The sequence below is a fragment of the Marmota monax genome, unplaced genomic scaffold (assembly GCF_021218885.2).
Source record: "Marmota monax isolate L192 unplaced genomic scaffold, Marmota_monax_Labrador192_F-V1.1 WCK01_AAM20220418_F8-fsc00075, whole genome shotgun sequence".
Classification (NCBI taxonomy): Eukaryota; Metazoa; Chordata; class Mammalia; order Rodentia; family Sciuridae; genus Marmota; species Marmota monax.
Genome location: NW_026694772.1, coordinates 3,999,311 through 4,022,553, shown reverse-complemented (window position 1 = coordinate 4,022,553; position 23,243 = coordinate 3,999,311). Strand labels below are relative to the sequence as shown.

General features: G+C 32.1%; 1 protein-coding gene across 1 annotated transcript in view; it reads left to right on the top strand.

Annotated features, from left to right (window-relative positions):
* The window catches only part of Il1rapl1 (interleukin 1 receptor accessory protein like 1), a 1,313,791-nt gene that overhangs the window by 867,774 nt on the left and 422,774 nt on the right, over window positions 1–23,243 (top strand). The gene's annotated exons all lie outside the window — the stretch shown is intronic.

The following is a 23,243-nucleotide window of genomic DNA, read 5'->3' as shown; positions in this document are numbered from 1 at the left end:
TTATAATACATTGCATAATGAAGTGACTGAGACAGAATGAAACACATTCAGAGCAGATCATCTCTCACCTTTGCACAGAGAACTCCCAGAGGATTTCTACCTCATTTAAAGTAAATTTAGATTCTTTACTGTGGTCTCTGAGACTGTAAATTTGAAGTTTGTTTCCCCTGGTTCTATCCCCTGCTTCTTTGACCATGTATTCCATGGCTGTTCTCCCACGTCCTTTTCTCCAGGCACATTGACTGCCTTGCACTTTCTTCTAGATGTCTTCTCATCTGCTCCAGAGTATTCTATTTAGAAGTCTATAAAGTTCTCATCACTGGCTCCCTGTCTTAAGTGCCTGAAAGTGTCACCACCTCAGCAGGGATCTCCCACTGACTCCACCTAACATAACATTCTATCCTCACCTCCTTTACTCTCTATAAGCCTTCCTCTGCATTCTTTTGCTTCATCCTACCTTTATATGTGTTTAAGTTATTAATTTGCTTATTCTGTGCTTCTCCCTTAGATTATAATATCTGATGGCAGGAAGTTGTTTGTTTGTTTTTCTCTCTAATGTATTCTGAGCATTAGCCCTTAGCACAGAGTATCTTTTAAATGAACAAAATAATATTCAACATCACAAATGTTGCAAAATGTACATGAGAGTGAATTTGCACAACCTTCTTAGGCTTATTTGATACCATCCATAATAATGTAAAATGCATATTTTACCCAATTATTCCACTTATGAAATATTCAGAAAGCAAAATATACAGAGGGTAGAAAATGAATGCAGAAGATAAGCCTTTGGCATTGTTTTCAGTAAGAAAATTCTCAACAATTCTGATGAATGGCTAAAAAAGAAATGATCATTTATTCTACAGAATATTATGCTTTAGTATTTAAGATAACTAGGCCTATCACTGCGTACTGTTATAAAAATAATCCCTAAAATATATATTTTAGGTTGAAATATAAGCTGCAAAAATAATTTGTATGGAATAATCCCCTTCAGCCTCATATTTGCACTCTTTCTACAGAACACTTCCACATTTGCCAAGTGATTTTCCTCATGTCTGCTTTCATGTACTCATAGGACTTCATTGCTATCTGTTCACAACTCTAGACACTAATGACAGCCCCATTTATCTTTCAGTTCTTAAAGTAGTTTTATTTTGCTATAGATCCTATCTGACATACCTCTTTCCTGTCTATAATTTGGCTCTAATTCAATCACTTGACAAATTATCCTTTTTGTTCTTCCATGTTCTCTCAATCATAAACAAATTTTAGTGACCATTTCTTGTCCAAATTCAATTGTTTCATTTCTGTACTGTATAATTCTGATCTTGAAACCTCACTTGGTAGTATTGGACACAATATTTATTTTCTGGGTGGCAGTGTGTTAGAAAGTATGCTGAATAGATAATTGAAGCATGACTGTACATATTCATATATGCCTTTATATGAGTTTATCTATGCACAAAATAACAATAGAACCCAGATCTTCAAATTCATTTAAGACCAAAGGAATTTTGGTTCTTCTCCATCTTGGTATCTTTCTATGTCTATCTCTAAGTAAAAAAGTAAAATTATTTTAAAATATAAAATTCCACTAATTTTATCACTTCACAAAATCTCTGTTTTATCACTTTTTTTCTTTGATGGATATAATTATAACCATAATAATATGTAAAATTAAAATTTTAACCTTTACAGAACCACCTATTTTGGAGAGTAGGTTTGATGTTTTTTTGAGGTGGTACTGGGGATTGAACTCAGGGGTACTGGACCACTAAGCCACATCACCAGCCCTATTTTATACTTTATTTAGAGACAGGGTCTCACTGAGTTGCTTAGCACCTCACAGTTGCTAAGGCTGGCTTTGAACTCATGATCCTCCTGCCTCAGCCTCCTGAGCCACTGGGATTACAGGCATTCACCTGTGCACCTGGCAAGTTTGATTATTTTTAACAAAGGTAATCCATATTTTATGTGTAAGAATAAACACAAAAAGTAAATTTTGAAACATCAATTACAGTCTTATATTTTTTATACATCTATTAACAGTTTGATATATATTGTCTTACTGGTTTGCTTCTTTCCTCTAATGGAACCTATGTTACAAACTGAGTTTTTTAAACAGTAAATAATAGTTAATGCCATTAAAATAATACTTTGCTGTTATATTTACTTTCATGGTATCATTTGATGGCTGAATGATAATATCATTTTTGAAATTGACTTATTCATTTTAATTAGGAATGTATGACAGCAGAATGCATTTTGATTCTGGACACTTTTTTTTACTTATTCCATTGGCTTTCTTAGTTATATATATTTTGTTGTTGCAAAAGTACATGTTAATAGAATCTATATTTAAAACAAATTATATTAAGTAGCTCAGTCTATTTATACATAATAAACTTTTAAAATTTAATTATATTGAATTTTTAGATATTTGATGATAATTAACTAAAATATTCAGAAATCAGCCAATAATGCAAATTTATTTTTACATAATCTACTTCATTTGACTAAAATGAATTCATCTTTAATGACTAGATTAAATGATAGGCATTTGTCAATTAATGATAACCTTTTCAGCTTGGTATAGAAGAGGTATTAACAACCGGGCAGCATATGCCTAACATTTTTGCATTAATTGCATCAGTATGATGAATTCACCAAATTTAATTGAAGAAAATTTAGTCACTTCCTTCAACATTCATTCACATGTACCAATGAATGTTCAGTCATTAAAAAAAAAAAACAAAACACAACACCAAGTTATTCCAAGCCATAAGCAATCTATGCATCACCTGTAAGACAGAGGGTGTTCTAAGATCTTTGGCAAAGACTTGCAGTTGAGGACCAGAGCACTAAGGGCATTTTAAGCTAAGAGAGACCACAGCAGTTGTCAGCTTAGCTGAAATAAAGGTGCGAGACTGGTGTATCTGTCCAAAGTCCTAAATGCCTGGCACAGCCTGCTTCCAAAGACTGGAAAGGATCTAGGGGCCTTTTGGGGGCTGTGGTGTTTTTAAAGAGAGGTCATCTTATCTGCACTTCACTTTACATGTAGGAGAAGAAGCAATGTTTTATGAGCATAGCCATTAACTAGCCTGGTTGCTCTGGCTTCCTGCTCATGTGAGAAGCCTACTCATGTCATCCTGATGATAGATAACAGAATCACAACATTCTTGTCAATTATCACATCATGCCCTCTATTCTTGGCAGATAAATTGATTTGAAAAAATCCTAGTATCCTGGGACATAGAAACAACCAACAGAAGGTGGAGAAATGGAAAAACCTGTTATATGTATGAACTTCACCTTAAAAAGCAATATCCAAGAATTCATCTATCATTTATTTTATATTTTGAAAACATTTTTTATTTTTCTGATTGTTAGTAATACATGATGTATATGGAACAATGAGAAATAAGCATAAACAAAAATATTTTTAAGAACCAGCAATCTTCTCTCAACACATAATTAACCACTGTGAACTTGGAATATAACCTTCAAGTGTCTTTCTGTTCAATTATCTATAAATGTCTTTTCACACTTATATGATTAACAGTGTCAACATGGCATAAAGAAGACTAAGACTCTGGAGCCAAATTCTTCAGGTTCAAATCCCAGGATCCCATACAAACAATCCCTTCTAAGATGTGTGAGCTTGGCTAACTTTCTAAACCTTACTGTGACTTAAACATAAAGATATAATACTGGTATTATGATAATATATAATCACTTAGACTTAAAGTTTAAAATGAACTTAGAATATGCCTGGTATATGGTACGTACAAATTTAGCGTTTATCAACTACAATAATCACAGTTAAAAAGGCAAAACAAATGGCCGTATATACAGCATTTTAAAACAGACTTCCTTCACTTTTAGTATAGGATATTTCTCATCAATAAATACACATCTATAGTTAATTTTTGAAGCTCCATGGAATTCCATTATATATATATATATATATATATATATATATATATATATATATATATATAGAGAGAGAGAGAGAGAGAGAGAGAGAGAGAGAGAGAGAAAGTTTTTCTAATTTCTGATATTTGTGTCATTTCGCTTTCTGCTTAAAATTCATCTTAATTTTTATTTGGGAGTTTGCAAACACACAAAGGTAGATCAAACACTATAATGAACCCTTGTGCACCCTTCATTCAAATTCAAAAATTATTGACACTAATCCATTCTTTATAATTTATTTTGAATACTCATTTTAAACCATTGATTCTGATAAAACTGAGGTAATTGTCTTGAAGTAAAGGATCCTCTGTCTTAAGCAAATAATATTTGACATTTGTTTATATTAGAAACACACACCTTACTGTGTCCTGAATGAACTATTTTTTATCTGATGCCTGTGTTAAAAACGTCAGTTCCTCTTATTCAACTCTAGTTAACATTCTTCATTTTATCTTGTTTCCTTTTGATATATTTGAGAAGAAAATGGAATAATTTAGGATATGTCAGTGGGATAAAACACTATATTCCTAAATATAGTGCAATTTTCAGAGCTATTTTAGCCAGTGTAATTGAAACCCCTTTGTTCTCCATTGATATATTTTGTAAGCCCATATGTTTAGAATCTGAAATTCCTTTCCAAAAATCATATAAAGTCTCTTGAACTCAGTGAAGAGTTACTGAATTGAATTAAAATTGGTAAAAGCTTCAGTGAACTTAAGGAAACATGCATGCTCTTCCACATGAATTAATTTCACTATCTATCCTAGAAAGTATGGCATGCAGGTAGCCAGTGTGAAAAATATTATGACAGAGGCTTTCATGTACTATCACATTAGAGTTGAAGCCATGAATTCCGAGATGCTATTCCTTAGGTAAATTTATTTCTTTTGAGTTATAGTTGTATGTTCAGTACCACACCAAAAGATGTTTAACTTAAAGGAGATAAGTAAGTTCTCCTTGTCTGACTACAACTTGGAAGCAGTAATAAAGGCTATAGTATTAAAAACAAAATTTATAAAAATAAATTACAAATATTCTTATAACACTATATGCATGTAGTAATTTTGTGGGTTCTAGCTGAGAGGATTGTATTAGTCTATTTATTTAAAATAGTTATTGATCAACAATTTAGTAACAGGCACCATTACACATTCTTGGGGTAAAAAGAAATGTATGGTTTTCCCACTGGGTCTTATTTTCCATGGAGAAAGACATACACAATAAACAGGCAACCACATAAATATTACATCAGATCATAATAAGTGCAATGAAGAATAATGAAGCAACATAAGAGGCTAAGAGGTATCAGAGGGGGAAAAGAGATATTGTTATTTTAGATGCAGTATTCCAGGAATAGACTGGCATCTGAGTAAGCATTTAAAGGAAATGAGCAAGTGAGGCATGTGGAAATTAGAGGCAGGGGAAAACACAAATGCATATGTCCTGAGGCAAAAAGATACCACAACATATTCCAGATAGGGACTCTGATTTCATGGCACTTTCTTTTTTAATATTTTCATTATTTGTTGACGAATTTTTAAATTTTATTTATTTATTGGTATATGGTGCTGAGAATCAAACCGAGTACCTCACACATGCTAGGCAAGCACTCTACCACTGAGCCATAATCCCAGCCCTCATGGCACTTTCCGTTTAGTGGGGGAGATAGAGCATGAGGAAATACAAAATAAATAAAATTTGATCAGGTTGAAGTTAAGTGCTATGGGGAAAAAGTGAGAAAGGGGGTAAGAAATAATATTAGGTAGGAAAATCAGGAGATATCTCTGGAAAGATGACTTTCAATTGTAAAACTAAATGATTAGGGGCTGGGTTTGTAGCTCAGTGGTGAAGCACTTGCTCACACATGTGAGGGACTGGGTTCAATCCTCAGCGCCACATGACAATAAATAAATAAAATAGAGGCATCGTGTCCATCTACAACTAAAAACTTTTAAAAGAACTAAATGATTAGCTGCAAAATATATGTGAGTGGAATTATTGAAGGATTTACCCACATGAAACAAAAAGTCATTGTGTGGCCATTGTACTGCATTTGAAAATTTTTATTATGAAATTACTTTGGTTATTGGAAAAACCTTGTGAGAATTTTTTTTCTAATAACGATCAAATAATATTTTCTGGCATGTGGTTCTACTCAGTGCTGATTGTACTTTAGATAAATCTCTAAAGTGCAATGCAGAATATATTAATTTAATGTGGTAAATATTAATATATGCAGCATGAAATGAAGAAAAATATTTCTTTGCCTATAGTTTTGGCTTTAGTTTCCTCAAATGGGAGTTAATGATGCAACTGGAAATCTCATAGAACTTTAAGAGATGTCTGTTAATACTTGTTGAGTGAATAATGATGCCTCGTATTTGTTTGAGTTTTTGATGTATGCCAGGTAGGGTGTTAGGAATTTTACAAACATTAATTTATTTAATATCATATACCTCTGCAATGTAGGTAATATTATCTTTGCTTTTAAACAGCCTAAGTAAATGTGTATGATAATTCTTTTTTTTTTTGATCTATGTAATTTCAAGCCTTCTGTTCCCTAACCCCAACTCCTAATTGTGGAAATCTATATCAGAGGGTCCTTTCCATTCTTATAATTCGCTTTCTCTAGGGTACCCACTGTCCTCCAATGCTACACCTACTAAATAAGTCTGCTTTCTACTCTACAGCCTTTTTAAAGTTGACCCTTGCAGCTTATACCCTTTGATTGTAGTGGTCAGTGTCAGTTCTTGTGAAAATAATGAATTAGGGCAAATTCCTTCTTGATATTGGGACACTTCTTTTAAGTCATCAAGCCTTTAGTTCTCATTAGGCAGACTAGGTTCTGACTACTCAAAGTTTGAGCCAGGGTCAGCTGCTCAGCAGCATTCCCATATCTACAGAATAAGAGTCTGGGTGTTAATGAGATCCCCAGGGGTTCTGTAAGCACATTTAAGTTTGAGAAGCCTTGAATTAGGCCAGCATCAGTATCACTAGGGACCTTGCTAAAAATGCATTATTTGTACCAGATTCTCTGGCAGTGTAGCCCAACAATCTGTGTTTTAACATGCCCTCTAGTGATTTTGATGCATATTCCTAGAGAGTTACTCTCTGGGGATTCAATCAGAAATACCAACCTGTTGAAATTGATCACTGGTTCTCAAACTTTTCTGCACTGGAAAAACATCTGGAAAATGTGTAGATCAATCTGCATGAGCAAGTTCTGCTCTCTACCATCTACTTCCCAATCTCAGAAGAATGAGACCATGACAGTGAGGTGGGGAGGTCTTTGTTTTCTACAAAGCTCCCAAGTATTAAAAACCACTGAAGGAATTAAAAGACCAATGTTTTACTACTCTCAAGGTATTTAACCTTTAGTAGGAATTGAATCCCCCCCCCAAAAAAAAAAACTACCTAAAAGATCAATTTTAAAACATGAGTCACATTCTTTTTTACTATATGGCTGCCATTTCTGCCTTCTAGCATGACCCTATGTCTCTCTGATTCTATTTCTTCATCTAAAATTGAATACAAAGGAAAGTAATAACCTCTCTATTCTCCTTGGATCATTGTTGGGATGAACAAATGAATGTGAAAGCAAGCACTTTGAGAATTCTCAAGCGCTATAAAAATATAAAGTTTCCACTTTATTATGTCTGTTATTGCACTTTCTTGAACAGTTGAGATATATCTGAGGGTGGTATGCAGTTCTTCTGTGGCATGCAATTATGATCATGTGGCCCAAAGTTCTCAGATTTTTATGGAGATTGAAGCTTTCATTTGTTCAAGGAATCAGGTGAAAACATTCTAATGAGATATACTGAGGACAGTCCTTGAAAAAACTCTCCATGAACTTTTTTTAAAAGAGTCTATTTATTGTGTCAGCTCAGGAACTCCAAAGGCATTCTCCTCAAAATTCAATGTACCTATGAAACCCTTAGGAATCTTGTTAAATTTCAAATTCCAGTTCAGTATGTCTGAAGTTAAGACAGGAATTCTGCATTTCCAGCAAGACTCAAGGTGATGACAATGCTGAACCTTGCATCATACTTTGAATAGTGAGGAGCTACAATGTTCCAAAAATTAGGCTTGTTATTTTGCTAATGCAATTATGATAACTGCATTCTACCTGTTTTAATATAATGAGTTTGCTATAAATATTTTTCTATTCTTTTTTTTTCTGTATTGGGTATCAAACCCAGGATTGCTTTACCACCTGAGCTACATCCCTATATCCTTCCCTTTTTAAAAATTTTGAGACAGAGTTTCGCTAAGTAGTTGAGATTGGTACCATACTTGAAATTCTCCTTCCTCAGCCTCCCAAGTCATAGGGATCACAGGTGTGCAGTATCATGACAAGCTATTTTCTAATTCTTATAGCCTTTATTGCCTTTGCCCTACAGCTCACATGTGACTGGCAGTTTTTCTTTTTTGATTATCTATAACATATTATTATTAATGCCCATTTCTGACTATACATCATTAACTACAAGTGATTGTTCTTTCAAGTTTTGATGTTAGTATTCATATTATAAACAAATATAAATTGCCTCTCACAGTCTTCTTTCATCTCTGTATTGCCTTTCACCCTTCTCTTTTGAATTGGCCTGTTAACATTCTGTTTTTGCCATATCCAATGAATCAATCAAAGGGAATGCGTAAATGTATTGAATTATATATGTATGAGTTTTGCTCAAGAAGAGAAAAAGCAAAAACAAAAGATCAGACTGCATGCTATTGATGGATGTAGTCACTGAGGCACATTGATCAATACATTACAAATTATTCACAACTGTGATAATCCTGGATTTAGGAATAAGAATAGACTAAGTTGGGTACCGTTGTAAAGTAACAATTTACTGCTTGCTGTTAGACTTTTCTTAGGGTAAAATAGTCCTGCATGTTGTAGCAACAGAACACTAAAGAACATTCCTATGTGTTTTTTTTAATTTTTATTATAATTTGTTATATATGACAGCAGCCGAATACATTATAATTCATATTACATGTATAAAGCACAGTTTTTCATATTTTTGGTTGTATACAAAGTATATTCACACCATTCGTGTCTTTATGTACTTAGGGTAATGATGTCTGTTGAAGGAGGAATCCAATCAATCTAGTCTATGGCACTAAAATAACTAAGAATGACATATGATGTCCTGGCGCCAATTAGAAAAACGACCATTCTATTCTGGATAGATGTAGATCATTGAGTAGGTAATAGGATGGATTTTCATCCTGATCAATCTGGCTACATCTCGTGGGCAGGACTTGGAATACACATCTGAAACTGAGTGCTATCTAAGTTGCTCCTGGTATTTCTTTCTCTTAAATCCCTCTGGGGATGTATCTTTGGCTTTTCCTTTTGCAGCCATCTATTTTTCCCTTTTCTTCTTAAATCTACCTTAATTTTACAAGGGCATGTAGATAGAAGCCAAGTCCTTTTCTAGGCCAGTATCTCTATCACATAATTCAAAAGAGAGACACTACCAAATTACATATACACACGCACACCATTTATACATATATATACTATATCCTTCTTATGTATATATATATATGTATATGTGTATATATATATATATATATATATATATATATATACAACAAAATTGAAGAAAAATTATTCTGTTTTAATTAGTCCATCATAAAATGATTTTACAAAATTACAAATTTGATGTTTAGGTGTTTTGGTTTTTTTTACCCCAATGGAAAACATTATTTATTTTTCTTCAAGTAGTCATTTTGTTACAAAAATATGTAGTTTTATTTTCATTAATTATTCACCTAGGCTAGGGGTATAGTTTATTTGTACAGTAGTTTATTTGGATTGTACTTATCTCACATGAGTGAGGACCTGGGTTTGATCCCCAGCACCTCAATAATAACAATAATTAATCTAATTACATTACCATATCTTATTAATAAGGAACTTTGTTTTCTATTATTTAAACTTCTCTGTTAATTTTTTTATTCTGATGGCTGCTATTGAAATTTCACAGTGAAAATAGCACATGAAATAATGGTTGCGCGGATACTTACTGGAATAGACTTAATAGTATGCAAAAGAAGAAGATGATTTTTATAAGCCTACAGTTTCTCTTATGTCTCAGCTAAATTGTCACCTTATTAGAACTTTTCTAACTCCTGAAGTTAAGGAAGTGCAAAGTTTACCTCATTTAATTCTCTGTATAGCACTTGTTGATCTCTGATACTTTAGGGTTGATTCATCCTTGTTTAATTATTTTTCTGACTCATCTTTTAAGAGGGCAGGAAACTTTTCACAATTTATTGTTATAGCCCCAATATCTAGAATAGTTCCAGGTATGTTACATGGAAATTCAATATAAAATTGTTGAATAAATGTATAAATACATGGTCATTATATTAAAATAAAATGAAAACTTACGGGGAAAAACTTGTAATTTAAATAATATGAAAAAATGGAAGTAGCTCACCAAATAGTGTGAGTATGAGTGATGTATATGGTATGATTTTGCATTTCAAGTGCAAAATAGATGAAGAATTGTTCTTTATTATTTTTCTTCTTCATATTTTCCTTTTAGTATTCTATCAAATATAAATATTTTCTTAAGGAAAGAGAGTGTCATTACACCCTTCCTAAAAGTTGCAAATATTTATACATATGCATGTACACACATACTCACACCCCTACATGCGTGTATATGTATTTATATTTTATAGCTATAGTTGTTTATAAATGTCTGTATAATATTTCACTTGTAGTCATTTTTATGTGCTTATCATTATTGTCAGTGGTTATAAATAAGTATGTGGTTATTATGTTTCCATCATTAGGTTGCAAATTCCTTGTGGGCAGCAAACATCTTGTAGTGAAAAAATTAAGTCAGATCCATTATAGTAAAAGCATGATACTTTTAATATACTTTTGAATGTTCACCTCAGTGTTCTAATTAAATTTTAATTTTAGTATGCACATCTCCTTATCTGAATGCCTTCAGCAATTTGAAATGACTTATTAAGTATTCGAAACCATCCTATATTCAATGGAAGCATACCAAAATTGCTATTTGAATTTGCTATCACAAGCTATAAATAGAAGACTACTCTTCTAAAGGTGAATTAATTATGGAGCTATTTTGATAAAAGTTGTTCCTCACTTAAGTGGTCTATGTAGTACTTGATTTATTTCTACAACAGCTACGTTTAAGGCAATGTATTTAATATAAAACTTCAGTTTCAGTATATGTCACCACAAATTTTTAGAGAAAGAGGGAGCCCTCTGCATTTGTTTAGCTTCAAATGATGGCTCATTGATAGATGCCAATAATTCAAAAATGAGGCTAATTGTATAGAACAAGTAAATATTATACATACAGTACTCATTTTCCTACAATTACACAGGTAATGTCTCTACTTAGTTTCTTAATTTCTAGTTATAAGACAATCACATCTCATCTAGCACTGCTTAATTGCATTGTTTCTATTTCTAAAATAATAGCACATTCCTTTTTTAAGATGTTGAATGACAAATAAATTTAGATTGTAATCACTTATTATCCTTCTCTAAGTAAAACCACTCAAGAGTTTCAGTTGCAATGAAAAATCTGATTTCCTTCTAATGATGGCCTAATGGGAGCATTCTAAATAAGTCTGTATTCTGTCTATAATCTCCTTCAGTTGTAGTCATAGCCATTATCTTAATAAGTCTATCCAGCTAATAACTGTTGTGTTTTCTAAAAGTGTCACTATAAAATCTTGTAATATTTAACCTCACAACCTAAACTCTTATTAAAAGTCTTTGTTTCTATTTCTAACCTTACAAGTCTCCATTGGTGTTCTTTAGTTTATATCTTCAATGTTCCCTGAGGGTTCATGCATTAAAGGCTTAGAGTCCAGCTTGTTGCACTATTGGGAATTAATGGAACTTTAAGATGTGTGGCCTAGTGGGAAGAAGTTAAGTCTGTGGAAGTCCCTTCTTCTTCTCTCTTTTTTACAATCTGACTATGAGGTGACTGTCTTTAGCTGGGCCTCCTGCTACCCCTTGTGATGTACTGCCTTACCCAAAGGCAACAAAGCCAATGAACCAAGACTGGAACCTCTGAAACTGAACCAAAATAAACCTTTTGTTTTATTAAGTTGATCTTCTCAGGTATTTGGCAAAGTAATGGAAAACAACTCATACATAGTAAATAATTGGTATACTTAGAATGACAAACATGCATTTTCACTTAGTCTGGTTCATAGATTTTTATCCTAGTTCTCATTCTGACCTTAATATAAAATTCTACAAGACAAGAATACTAGATAAAACTATCACATTACTTCTAATGTAATAATAGATGATCTCTTATTCAAAACTAGTTATTTCATGTTTTTAATTACTGATTTATCTTCTAAATGTTTCATCTGCTCTTATCTTTTTACAAAGTATAATTTTTTTCTTATCACTGCCATATGAATACCACAAACAGTGGATTTAAACAGCAAAAATTTATTATCTTACATTCTATTGGTCATAAATCTGAAACTGGTGTCATTTGGCTAAAATCAATGTGCTTATAGGGCTTCATTTATTTCTGTAAGCTCTAAGGTAGTCTTATGTTTTTTCAGTTTCTAGAAGCTGCCCATATTTCATTGTTCATGTATGGCCCCTTTCTCTATTTTTAAAGCATCAATGGTCAGACTAGTCCTTCTCACATGAATCACTCTGACTCCTCTTCTATTGACACATTTCCCTCTGACTGTAGCCAAACAAAATATTTCATACCTTAAGGACTTCAATGATTAGGTTGGGTTCAAACCTGATAATCCAGGATGACCTCCCCATTTTAGGATCTGTACCCTGAATCATATCTGCAGATTCTTGTTTGTCATGTAAGACATATTCACAAGTTCCATGAATGAAGGCATGGATGTCTTGGACGGATATTATTCTATTGGTTCTATGCAGTCTCTTATTATTCAGCATCTACTACATAGTAGTGTTATTTCTTTGGATGTAGATACTGGACTTCTTAAAATGTATCATTAGGCTAATGAGGTCAAGCATTAGAGACATTACTTGTTGGCTTTGGAGAAAAGTTGAATATAACCAGCTTCATTTTCAGTCTTAGTTTTTTCTTGTTCTTCCCTCCACATTTCTTTCGGGTTTTTTTTTTTTTTGTTTTTGTTTTTTTCTTTTTGGCCCTGGAGATTGAATGGAAGGGTGCTTAACCACTAAGCCACATCCCTACCCCACCCCGCTTTTTGATTTTTCATTTTGAGACAAGGACTCACTAAGTTGCTGAAGATGTCTTCAAACTTGGGATCCTCCTGCCTCAGCCTCCTGAGTTGCTGGGATACAACCATGCACCACCATGCCTGCAACATTTATTCTTACTTCTCAGTGAGAACTGATAGCACTGCCATTGTTTTGTTGTTATTCTCATTGTTATTTTTGTACTGGAATTGTTGCAGTACCACACTAAAAGAATCACCAATTCTGTTACTTTATAGAGAAAAACTAAGGGTCCAGTTAAATCCATTTCAATTCAGGACCAAGAACTCTACTATTTCTCACTTGAGAGAAATAGTGATGTGATGTTACCCAGGTACACCCAGGAGTTATGAGAGGATCATAGTTTTATCTTGTGATAATAGTACTCATATATCTAGAAAACTCTTGTCACATAATACTGAGGATACCAATGATATAGTTTAGGGAGCTTTCAGAAATTTATATGAAGTTTAATTTATGTAATATTCCTACTTAACATATTGTATAGATAGATAATTGAAATATAATTTATATATCCTGCATCCTTTAATAATGGCACTCATTAAAGAATATGTCTACTTAATTTTGAAGCATTTTGCTTTTTTTATGTTCTCTCAAAGGTTTTGTGCATTTGGTAAGCTAAATCAGGGTGTGGCACATGCAATTTCTTTTTAAAATATAATAACGTACACAGGGGAAAATATATTTTAGTGTTTGTTGGGTAACCTTAAAAAGCATAGTATGTGTGTGCATTTATAGGTTAAAATAATAACTTTTAAAAACAGCAAAATTATGGGCCTTCCCTTAGGTTTTAAATGTTCCATTTTGAAATGTATATTGTTAGGTTTAATTAGTCCTTCTTCTGTAAAATGCCTTTTGTGAAAAAAAGTTAGTGCCAGTGTAGTTGATGTACTATTAAAATTACACATGTAGCTTTACCTGGTTGTTCTAATGTTTATATGTGACTATTCCCATATAAGGCAAAGTTAATGAGTTTTTTACTTTGATTTGTCTCATTATCTAGACTAACTAGTGCCTTCAGGAGGGTATCAGAGTGTTTTGTGTTTCTTCAGTGAATTCCCTTTAGATAGGCTTAAGATAGCCATATGGTACTAAACTTAAGTGCAGAAAATTTAACTTAGCTTTCTTTCTTTCATCCTTAGGAAAACAATCTTCATTTTGTTGTTTAACTTTCTTTGAAATGCTTATTTTATACTGTCTTTATTTGGACTATGCTTCATTAAGCCTCAATTTACACTTAAGTTCGCTTATGTCTTACTGCTTGAGTTCCTGTGTCTCAGTTCACTAATGAAATGTTTTCTAACCTGTGAAAATTCAGAAGAGCTCAGAGATCCATATAAAAGTACATTTTGGTTTCTAAAAGAAAAATTCAGGTCTTCTGGGGCTATTTGGAGTAAAAATATGTTTATGCAAAACATAAACCTTATTTTTACTCCAAATTATAGTCATTGAAATCTTTCAATTTTCAGTTCACATATGTTACATCTACCTATCTTATAGAGACAACAATTTCAAATGCCCTATTACATCTCTTTATATCTTATTTCAGTAGTTATGCCTTGCAACCTGATTTTAACATTTCCAAAGTCAGTTTGAAAATGTAACTAAAATTTACCATCATTTATGGAAGGTGGATATGAAATGATAGCACATATATACAATTTACATAAAATAAGTGGTAATTTCTCAGGTACAGATAAAACTAATATTATTATGTATTATGTATTTTTGTTTGTTTCCAAAGTATAAAACAATCAGGCTATGGTGTAGTTTATGACAAAGTAAGCAGAAATGAGAACACAGAAGTCAAATCAGTCTTATGCCTCTATCCCCTAATGCCTTATTTTAGCTAATGGGACTATACATTTAATCACCCCTCCAGACAAGGGCTCCCCAGCCAAAGTCGCTATTTCTATCATTTATGCACAATTCTATTTTTCTGATCTCCAAACCACTGTTTAAGTGTAGAGATATGGTGTGGCAGGCAATGCCCAGTGATCATTATTTCTTATTTTTCTCCTCTTTTGCCCTATTTGAACACTTGAGACCCTCTTGTTTTTTTTCCGATTTGGTATTCTTTGACAAGTTCTCAGAATCACCAATCGTCTAGGTCTTGTGGCACATCTGCATGATTGAATCATTTAAACTGAAAAATGCACTATTGCACTCATTCTCCATCCCTACTCTCTCTCCCTACTCCTCTCTCTCCCTAAACAACCTGGCCCTTGATTCTATATCCTACACCCCCTCACTCCCTCCCTCTCTTCTTCCTCTCCCTCTCCCTTTCTGTTTTTCTTCCTGTAGCACCTAACTTGGCAGATCTAAAGAATTCCTATTGTTCAACATCTAGCAGGTTTTTTTAGGGGATCCTACTCTATTTGGGACCATGCATAAGCTTATTTCTCTTGGAAGCAATATTTTAATGTACTCTTTTTTATTGTAGTAAACAACTTTCATATATTCAATATTTCTAAATTTATGTTTTACTTGTGTATTCTCTAGCCATCTACTTGTATCTTATTTAAGTTAACTATACTAAAACTTATTTTTCTCTTTAAGCAACTATAGTTCAATAAAATTAAATCACATACTTTAATTTAGCCATTAACTCCCTTACTCATTTTAATGCAAATGCCTCCATTTTATTCATTCATTTATAAAACTTTCATTGAAAAAATGTCAAATGAGCTTTTCACTAATATGATCATAGAAAGTAGGTTAATTGGTAAAAAAAAATCCTGGGATTCCACAAGATTGCATTCTAATGGGTGAAACAAACTGAACATAAGCAGTTTTCCTATCTTCTCAGTGATTGGTCCTACAAACAAAATTTCACTTAAAAATGTAAGGTAGCTTTAATAAAGTTTTAAAAATACTTATATTTTTAAATGACAGCCCCTCCAATTTTTGTAAGGTATGAGACAATATAACCTTTATAGTATGAGTAATTTGATATGCTCACATATTTAGAACTAAATTATGTATTCTGATCACAAATTTCATAGTTTTATTATTGAATTTCTTTACATGCTTTGGAAGAAACCCTCGGGCTTCTTAACTTATTTACACCCAATTTGTCAGTTAGATGTAGAATTTCCTGTACATTGATCACATATTTGTTTATCCTGTTTGTGTATTTTTGTCTTGGATAATTTTTCAACTCCTGATTTTACAGACATATCTAGTTTAGTACATGTTTATAGAGATCCAACAATTTCCAAGATCTTTAAAAACATCATTTATTTTGCTCATTAAGAATTACTACTTCCTGAAGTTAATGAGAAGACTGAGGGAAGAATCGCTGTTGACAGTAATTAATATTCTGCATGAAGCTTCTACATAGCAATTAATTATTTTGGGGGGATTCTTTTCACTGTTATTTGTTAAGAATATTCCATTATATTATTTTTCAGCACTGCCAGTTTGCTAACATTGATATAGCTATTAATTTATTCATAACCTGAATTCATTTTCAGTGTTATTTATACAGCCTTTGTTTTTCTTCAGCTTGCTTACTTTATTTTCCATATGAAAAATTGTCTCTTTGACTAATTTTCATCCAAAAAAAAAAACTGTAGCAGACTTTTCTTGAGTCTGGGTAAAATATAATATCTTAAAAAAGATATATTATGCCATTGATTTTAGTGTACTTTAAAACAGTTTTAGTTTTACATTATATAAACTGCTAACTGGTTCATCTTAAATTTGGTGATTCTCTATAATTTAATATTTGCCAGAGCAGTTTTTGTGTAATCAAGGTTAGAACTATTAGAATGTTCTGACATAGGCCTTCTCTCAAAAATCTTAAAATAAGAGAAAGGGGGCCTGGAGTTTAGTGAGAAGCCACTGGAAAAATTCTTACTAGTTACTTGGCAGGCAATAAGGTTGCCCTTGCCAATGGTGCTAACCATGCTGACATGTTCAATAAAGAATTGGTAATGTACATCAATAAAGATTGGGTTTCTATATTATTTACCCTTTGACAGTTATGATTTTTATGTCAGTTCACATCATTATTGCTTCAAGATATGAGGCTCCATCAGTCCCTTTCTTTAGCATACACAGGTTCAATCCTTCCACACACTGGGAGACTGCAAGTGATGTCCCCCCTTCATGTCACATGTGATGGAAGGGAGGGGTACAATTCTTGTGATGTTTATTTTACCTATTAAATTTTCTGTCATTTATATCATTTTGATTTTATTTTTTCATTGCTTTCTCATTTGTCTCATACTTTATTGTTTTCTTCTCTTAAATTTATTGATTTTTTTTTGTTTATACCATTATTTAAGCCTTGTACCCTTATTTTGTCATTTATGAGGAATCCATTTATTTCCTGTTTTGTCCATTTCTGTTTTGTTTTATTATGTGTGGCATTCTTGTTCTTTTTCAATATTCTCTTTAGTTTTAAATGTAAAAAAAATAGTACAGTGGAATATTCTTTAGTTTCACAAAAGACATTATGTTATACTAGTTGTATGGATTGGCATCATGATATCCTCTTTCATATACTTTTAATAAAAAAGTCTACTTTTACTTACATATATAAAACCATTTTATAAGTTGCACTCTGGATAGGCCTAGTTTGTATAATTTGGTATTAATAATATGTTTAAAAACAAATATTCTCCTGAGAATTTGTTTAATGTTGAGAAGAAAAAAATAAAGCTTCTAAAATTTATATCAATTATAAACAAACAGTTGAGAACCAGAGGTAAATTCAGATCCTTAATACTAATCATATCACAAGGGTTCTTTTTGTCAGAAACACTAAGTAATTTGGGGATGAAAAACTGTTTCTCCATTACTTTTATTTTCTCTGAAAATGTTATTCTAAATAAGAATTATTAGAGATAATATCTGACATCCCCAAAATATTATGCTTTGAAAATTATTTGTCACTGATAGCTGAATTTTATGTGTTAATGTAATGCATATCTATACAAATAGAATTGTCTCTAATTGAATCTGGGAAAATTTGTATATGGTTTCCTTTTTGGCCAGATTGCTAACATTTAATCAGGAAATGGACATTTACATAAAATAATTCTTCTTTATTTTAATAACCAATCCAGTCACAGATTTGAATGTTCATGAAACACTCTGGCTCTATGAGTTTTAAGAAAGCTTTCTTTTCACAAGTTTCTTTTCTTTTTTCTTTTACTTAGGAAGTGTTAGTATAGCATGCATTTCAGTCTTCTGAATTTGTCAAGGATAATGTTTATGTTTTATTCATCTTGGATCCTCTCCTAGAACTGTTATTCACTTTTTCTGCTATTATACACACATCAGATGGGATTCATTGAACATACACTACTTTAGGCTACAGGTTATATACAAATATTAAATATAAATACAAATATGTAGGTCAGCCTAACTATCATTCACCTTTAACAGTGGAAGCCTTAATACAATCAATTCTGCAATCCCTGTACAACTGTCCCCCAAATTCCATTGAGTCCACTTCTTGCTTCCTGAAGGTAATGTAGATTACTTTAACACCTATATTAATTAGAGCAACAGAAATGCTCATCCTACTATGTCTGTTGAAGTATAATCTGTATTTATTCTTAAGAAAGAATAACATGTATAATACTCATGGAAGAGCTCAGAGCATACAATTTCCATTCGACTTCCTCAAAAATTTCCATTCTAGATAATACCAATGGTACATTTAACAAGACAGCTAACATTTTGTTTCTTTACTCAGAAACTTAAGGAGAGCTTTTAAATATGGTATTTACACGAGGAACAAGTTAGGCATTAGCTACAGCTGTTCCAATAACAATAACAATTATAATCTTTAAAATATTATTTAAAAGTCTATTGAGAATATTAGTTGGGATTTTAATTTATTTGCTTTTAGATTTAGCTTCTTTGGCAAGACCTACTTGGCAATTGGTCTACACAAGATCATGGTAAACCCTACATTTGAACTTGGAGACAACTTGCTTTCTAAGATGTGCTATGAAATGCAAGGCCTGTAAGAATCATTTCCCCACAGGACAGATAATTTTAGTGACAAATCTGTCCTGTATTCTGCAACCAACCCCATCTCTTCCCTGGTTTTTTTACTTTTGTTTGTAGTTTTTAAAAATTAGTTATTTGGGTTGTTAGCCAAGAATGCACGTAATAAATGTACATAAGTATGTAGTTTTTGAAACCCAATTCTAATGTACTGAATCAGAGAATACAACATTAGGCTCCAGGATTGTTAATGCTTTTCCCAGTTTGTGGATCTGATTCTTACAGCTGATTAGGTAAGAACCATTGTGACCTAGGCCATGGTACGGATACTATACTGAAATAGAAGGGTAACTATCTGAAGGGCTAACAAGTTCAATGGTTGTGAGCTTAAAGTAATTATTTTTATAAGATATTCTCTAAAATGTAAATAGTCTATTTCTAACAGTACAGGCTCTCGGAGGCTAAAAATTGGGTTGCATATTTGGTTTTGAGCCTTCTAGTAGCCAAAAAATGAAAGGAAACAAAATAAATGTACATAATCCATATTGTTTGCATAGAATTTAAAAATGTCCAAAGTTTTTTTAAATTTCTCCAGGAATTTTGAGCCCTCATAAATTTGAATCCTGGAATATTTGAGATGAGTCGCCCCTCACTAATCCCTTAAAATCAAACAATATAATATTAAAAAAGACTTTCTAGCGGGGAAAAAACACAAAAGGAAAATTCATAGAAAACTGGAGATTTTGAAGCTGTAATTTCTTAATAATTTTCTACCTGTTTCTGGACACTCTCATGCCTTTTGATATTTACTACATTAGTCCCAGTGATTTTTCTTTTTGGTATAGAGAACTTAACAATTATTACTCCATGAATTAAGAGATTAGCCTGCACTTTTTAAAAGTTTTTTAACATTTTTGTTCTGTTATAATAACATCTATTTGCCTACCACTTTATGCCAGTCAGTTGATTAATATTCTCAAACAAATGCACAGCATGAGTCAGGGTTCTAGCAGACAAATAAAATATCTAGGAGATATATAAATATTAAGAGTTTTTTTAAGGAATTGGCTTGTGCCACCTTGGTAACTGAGAAAACAAGTCCAAAATCTGTATACTGAAAGAAAAGGTGGGTAAAACATGAAGAAGCAGTCCACAGACAGAATTTCTACTTGTTTAGGAAAGCGAGGTTCAACTCTGCTCTTAAGACCTTTCATCTGCATCAGTTCCACAAAGATTATTCATTATAATTTTCCTAAACTCAACTGGTTATGGACTTTAATAACATATATAAAATACATTCACGAGAGCACATAGGTTAGGGTTTACGTGGGATCTATAGCTTAACCACTTTGACACATAAAACTGACCATCATAGGCATGTACTTTTATTATTCTAATTTTTCAGATTCAGAAATTTGACTTTTATAAAGTTAAAAGTAAATTACTATTGCTAAAAGTTGATAGATCATGATTTGAACTCAAGTGTGTAGAATCCCAGAACCCATATTGTAAAATCAGGATGTTAAATGGGGAAACTAACACTTAGCCATTTTCCTATTAAAGCAATGTATGCCACAAACACACACTCATACAGACAACTGACAATCACTATGACAATAGGGTTATTCAGCTAAAAATTATAAAGGGATATTTAGGATATTAGTACATATATTAGTATTGTGGAGATTGACCAGTGTTTTCATTAATTCAGTTAGGTAAATTTTCTTTTTTGGAAACCATGAAAAGTGATCTGTTCTTTATAAATTAGAGTAATATTGGAAACAATTTGACAGTCAATCATCATTTAATAAAACTTAAATAAAATGTCAAGAGTAAACTATTAAAGACAGTAGGATCACGCGTAGTAATTACTGTCAGTTTAAACTGAGGAAAACAAAACCTGGTTTCTACCAGTATCAGAATTAAGTAGTAAATGAACCACAAATCTGAATTTGTAAAGTGTGACATTTAATTCATTGGATTCTTCATATTGTATTAATGGATGAATGGCAGAAATTTGTAAAACAGTCACTGTAAAACACATTAGACAATAGCACTGAGGAAATATTTAATATTCTATTATCACTGATTGGATCTGTGATACATTTTATTCTACTGTGTATATTCCCAGGCAGTGTTCTAATTCATCTAGCTCTGAAGTAAGTATCTATGAGAAAAAGCAAGAGAGACTAGCTGAAGAACATTGGTCCAAACAGGGTGCTGGAATAGAGGAGACAAATACAGAGGTACAAACACCAAAACAACTTTTCTAGAATTTCACATTTTGCAATGGTTCTAATTTGACTTGCCCCTAAAGTTTAAATCATTTATATATGTACTCTTTCATAATTTCATTAGTTTACTTTTGTACAAATATTAGGATATTCCTCAATTAGACCACGTACTCAAATACCATTCCTGCATTCCTTATTTTCTTTGTAAAATCAGTTTCAGATGATAGAGAACACCTTCCTTGCAAACATTTACTTTCCTTATATAGTATCGAGCCTCTGCTCAGTATGCAATGTTACCTATATATAGCCTGGAGCAATTTTTTTCAGCAAGATGATGAAGCTGTGAAAGATTAGAAAATGTAAACATATGATTTATATTCTTGCTGAAAAAAATGTTGCTTATACTCAAACCCAAAATCAACTACTGTTATTACTTCTATTCTTTATTCTTATTGTTATCCCAAACTTTTTAACATGTGTATTTTGAGATCCAAGTGTAAAATGCTTATTTCTTATGATATACAATTTATTATATTAACTCTGATTCCTCCATCAAGATTCTTTTTTGAATTTTTACGGTTATTTCATATTTAGTAACTAGCCAGATTCTCATTACTGAAAAAAATCATAAATATTTGTTATGTGACTTTATTCATATCACCCACTTAATTTATTGAATTGAAGATGAGAAAGACTAGAGACTTAGCATTAAAAGTCAATCTCTCAGTATCTCTCTCTCTCTCTGTGTCTCTCTCTCCCCCTCTCTCCTTTCCTCCCTCCCTCCCTCCCTGAATGAATCCATTAACCTATACTAACTTATCACAGTCTCCTAGTCAGTCTCTATCACATAAATGACAATGAGTGGGATGAGATTCATGAGAGAAATATAATGAAACAACATGTACTATTCAAAAGAAATATATTGATAATAGAAGTGTAGCAAGGTTAGTATAATCATATAAATTTGGGGAAAATTCATAGCAGATGCATATTAAAATTGTAGCTTTTATGTGTATTCTTTTTCAATTTAGCTTGTTAATTATTTCATTACAAAACTTAGTCTTTCATTAATCTGTATATAGTAACAGTATATCCATACATAACAGGTAACCATTTGAACATGAAAGGAATCAGTGCCAAAAAATAACAAAGTTGTTCAGCTCGTTTTTCCTGGAATAACTTCCAAGAAAGAATAAAATGTATGTATGTATATAGAATGAGTACTAAGAACTATTTTGTGAAACTGAGCAAAAGATTTCAAGGTCAAATTCCAAAACTATTATTACTTTATTCTTTTTTAAATTTTTTAGTTGTAGATGGACACAATATCTTTATTTACTTATTTTTATGTGGTGCTGAGGATAGAACCCAGCACCTTAAGCATGCAAGGCAAGCACTCTACCACTGAGCTACAACCTCAGCCCTATTACTTTATTCTAAAATATAACCTGAAAATATTGAGTATAGTAGAAAGTAATTAATTTACTGATGAACATTCATTTCAAGAAATAACAAATGATCAATAACTCTAATGTTTGCATAATTTCTGTCACATCTCCTTAAAATTGCTTACGTGTGCAGTGCTATGCTATTGCTGAGGTTATTTGTCTTGGACAAACCTAAACACTGCCAAGTGTTAAAAAAAACATGTATCAGTATCTATTGTTTTACAAAATTTTGATTATAATCTATGTACTGTTTGGTAACATTGGCTTTCTTTGCTGTTGCTTAAAATTTATCTTTATTTTTATTATTTTAAATCTGAATTTTCTTTCTTTTTGATTTATATAATTTCATTT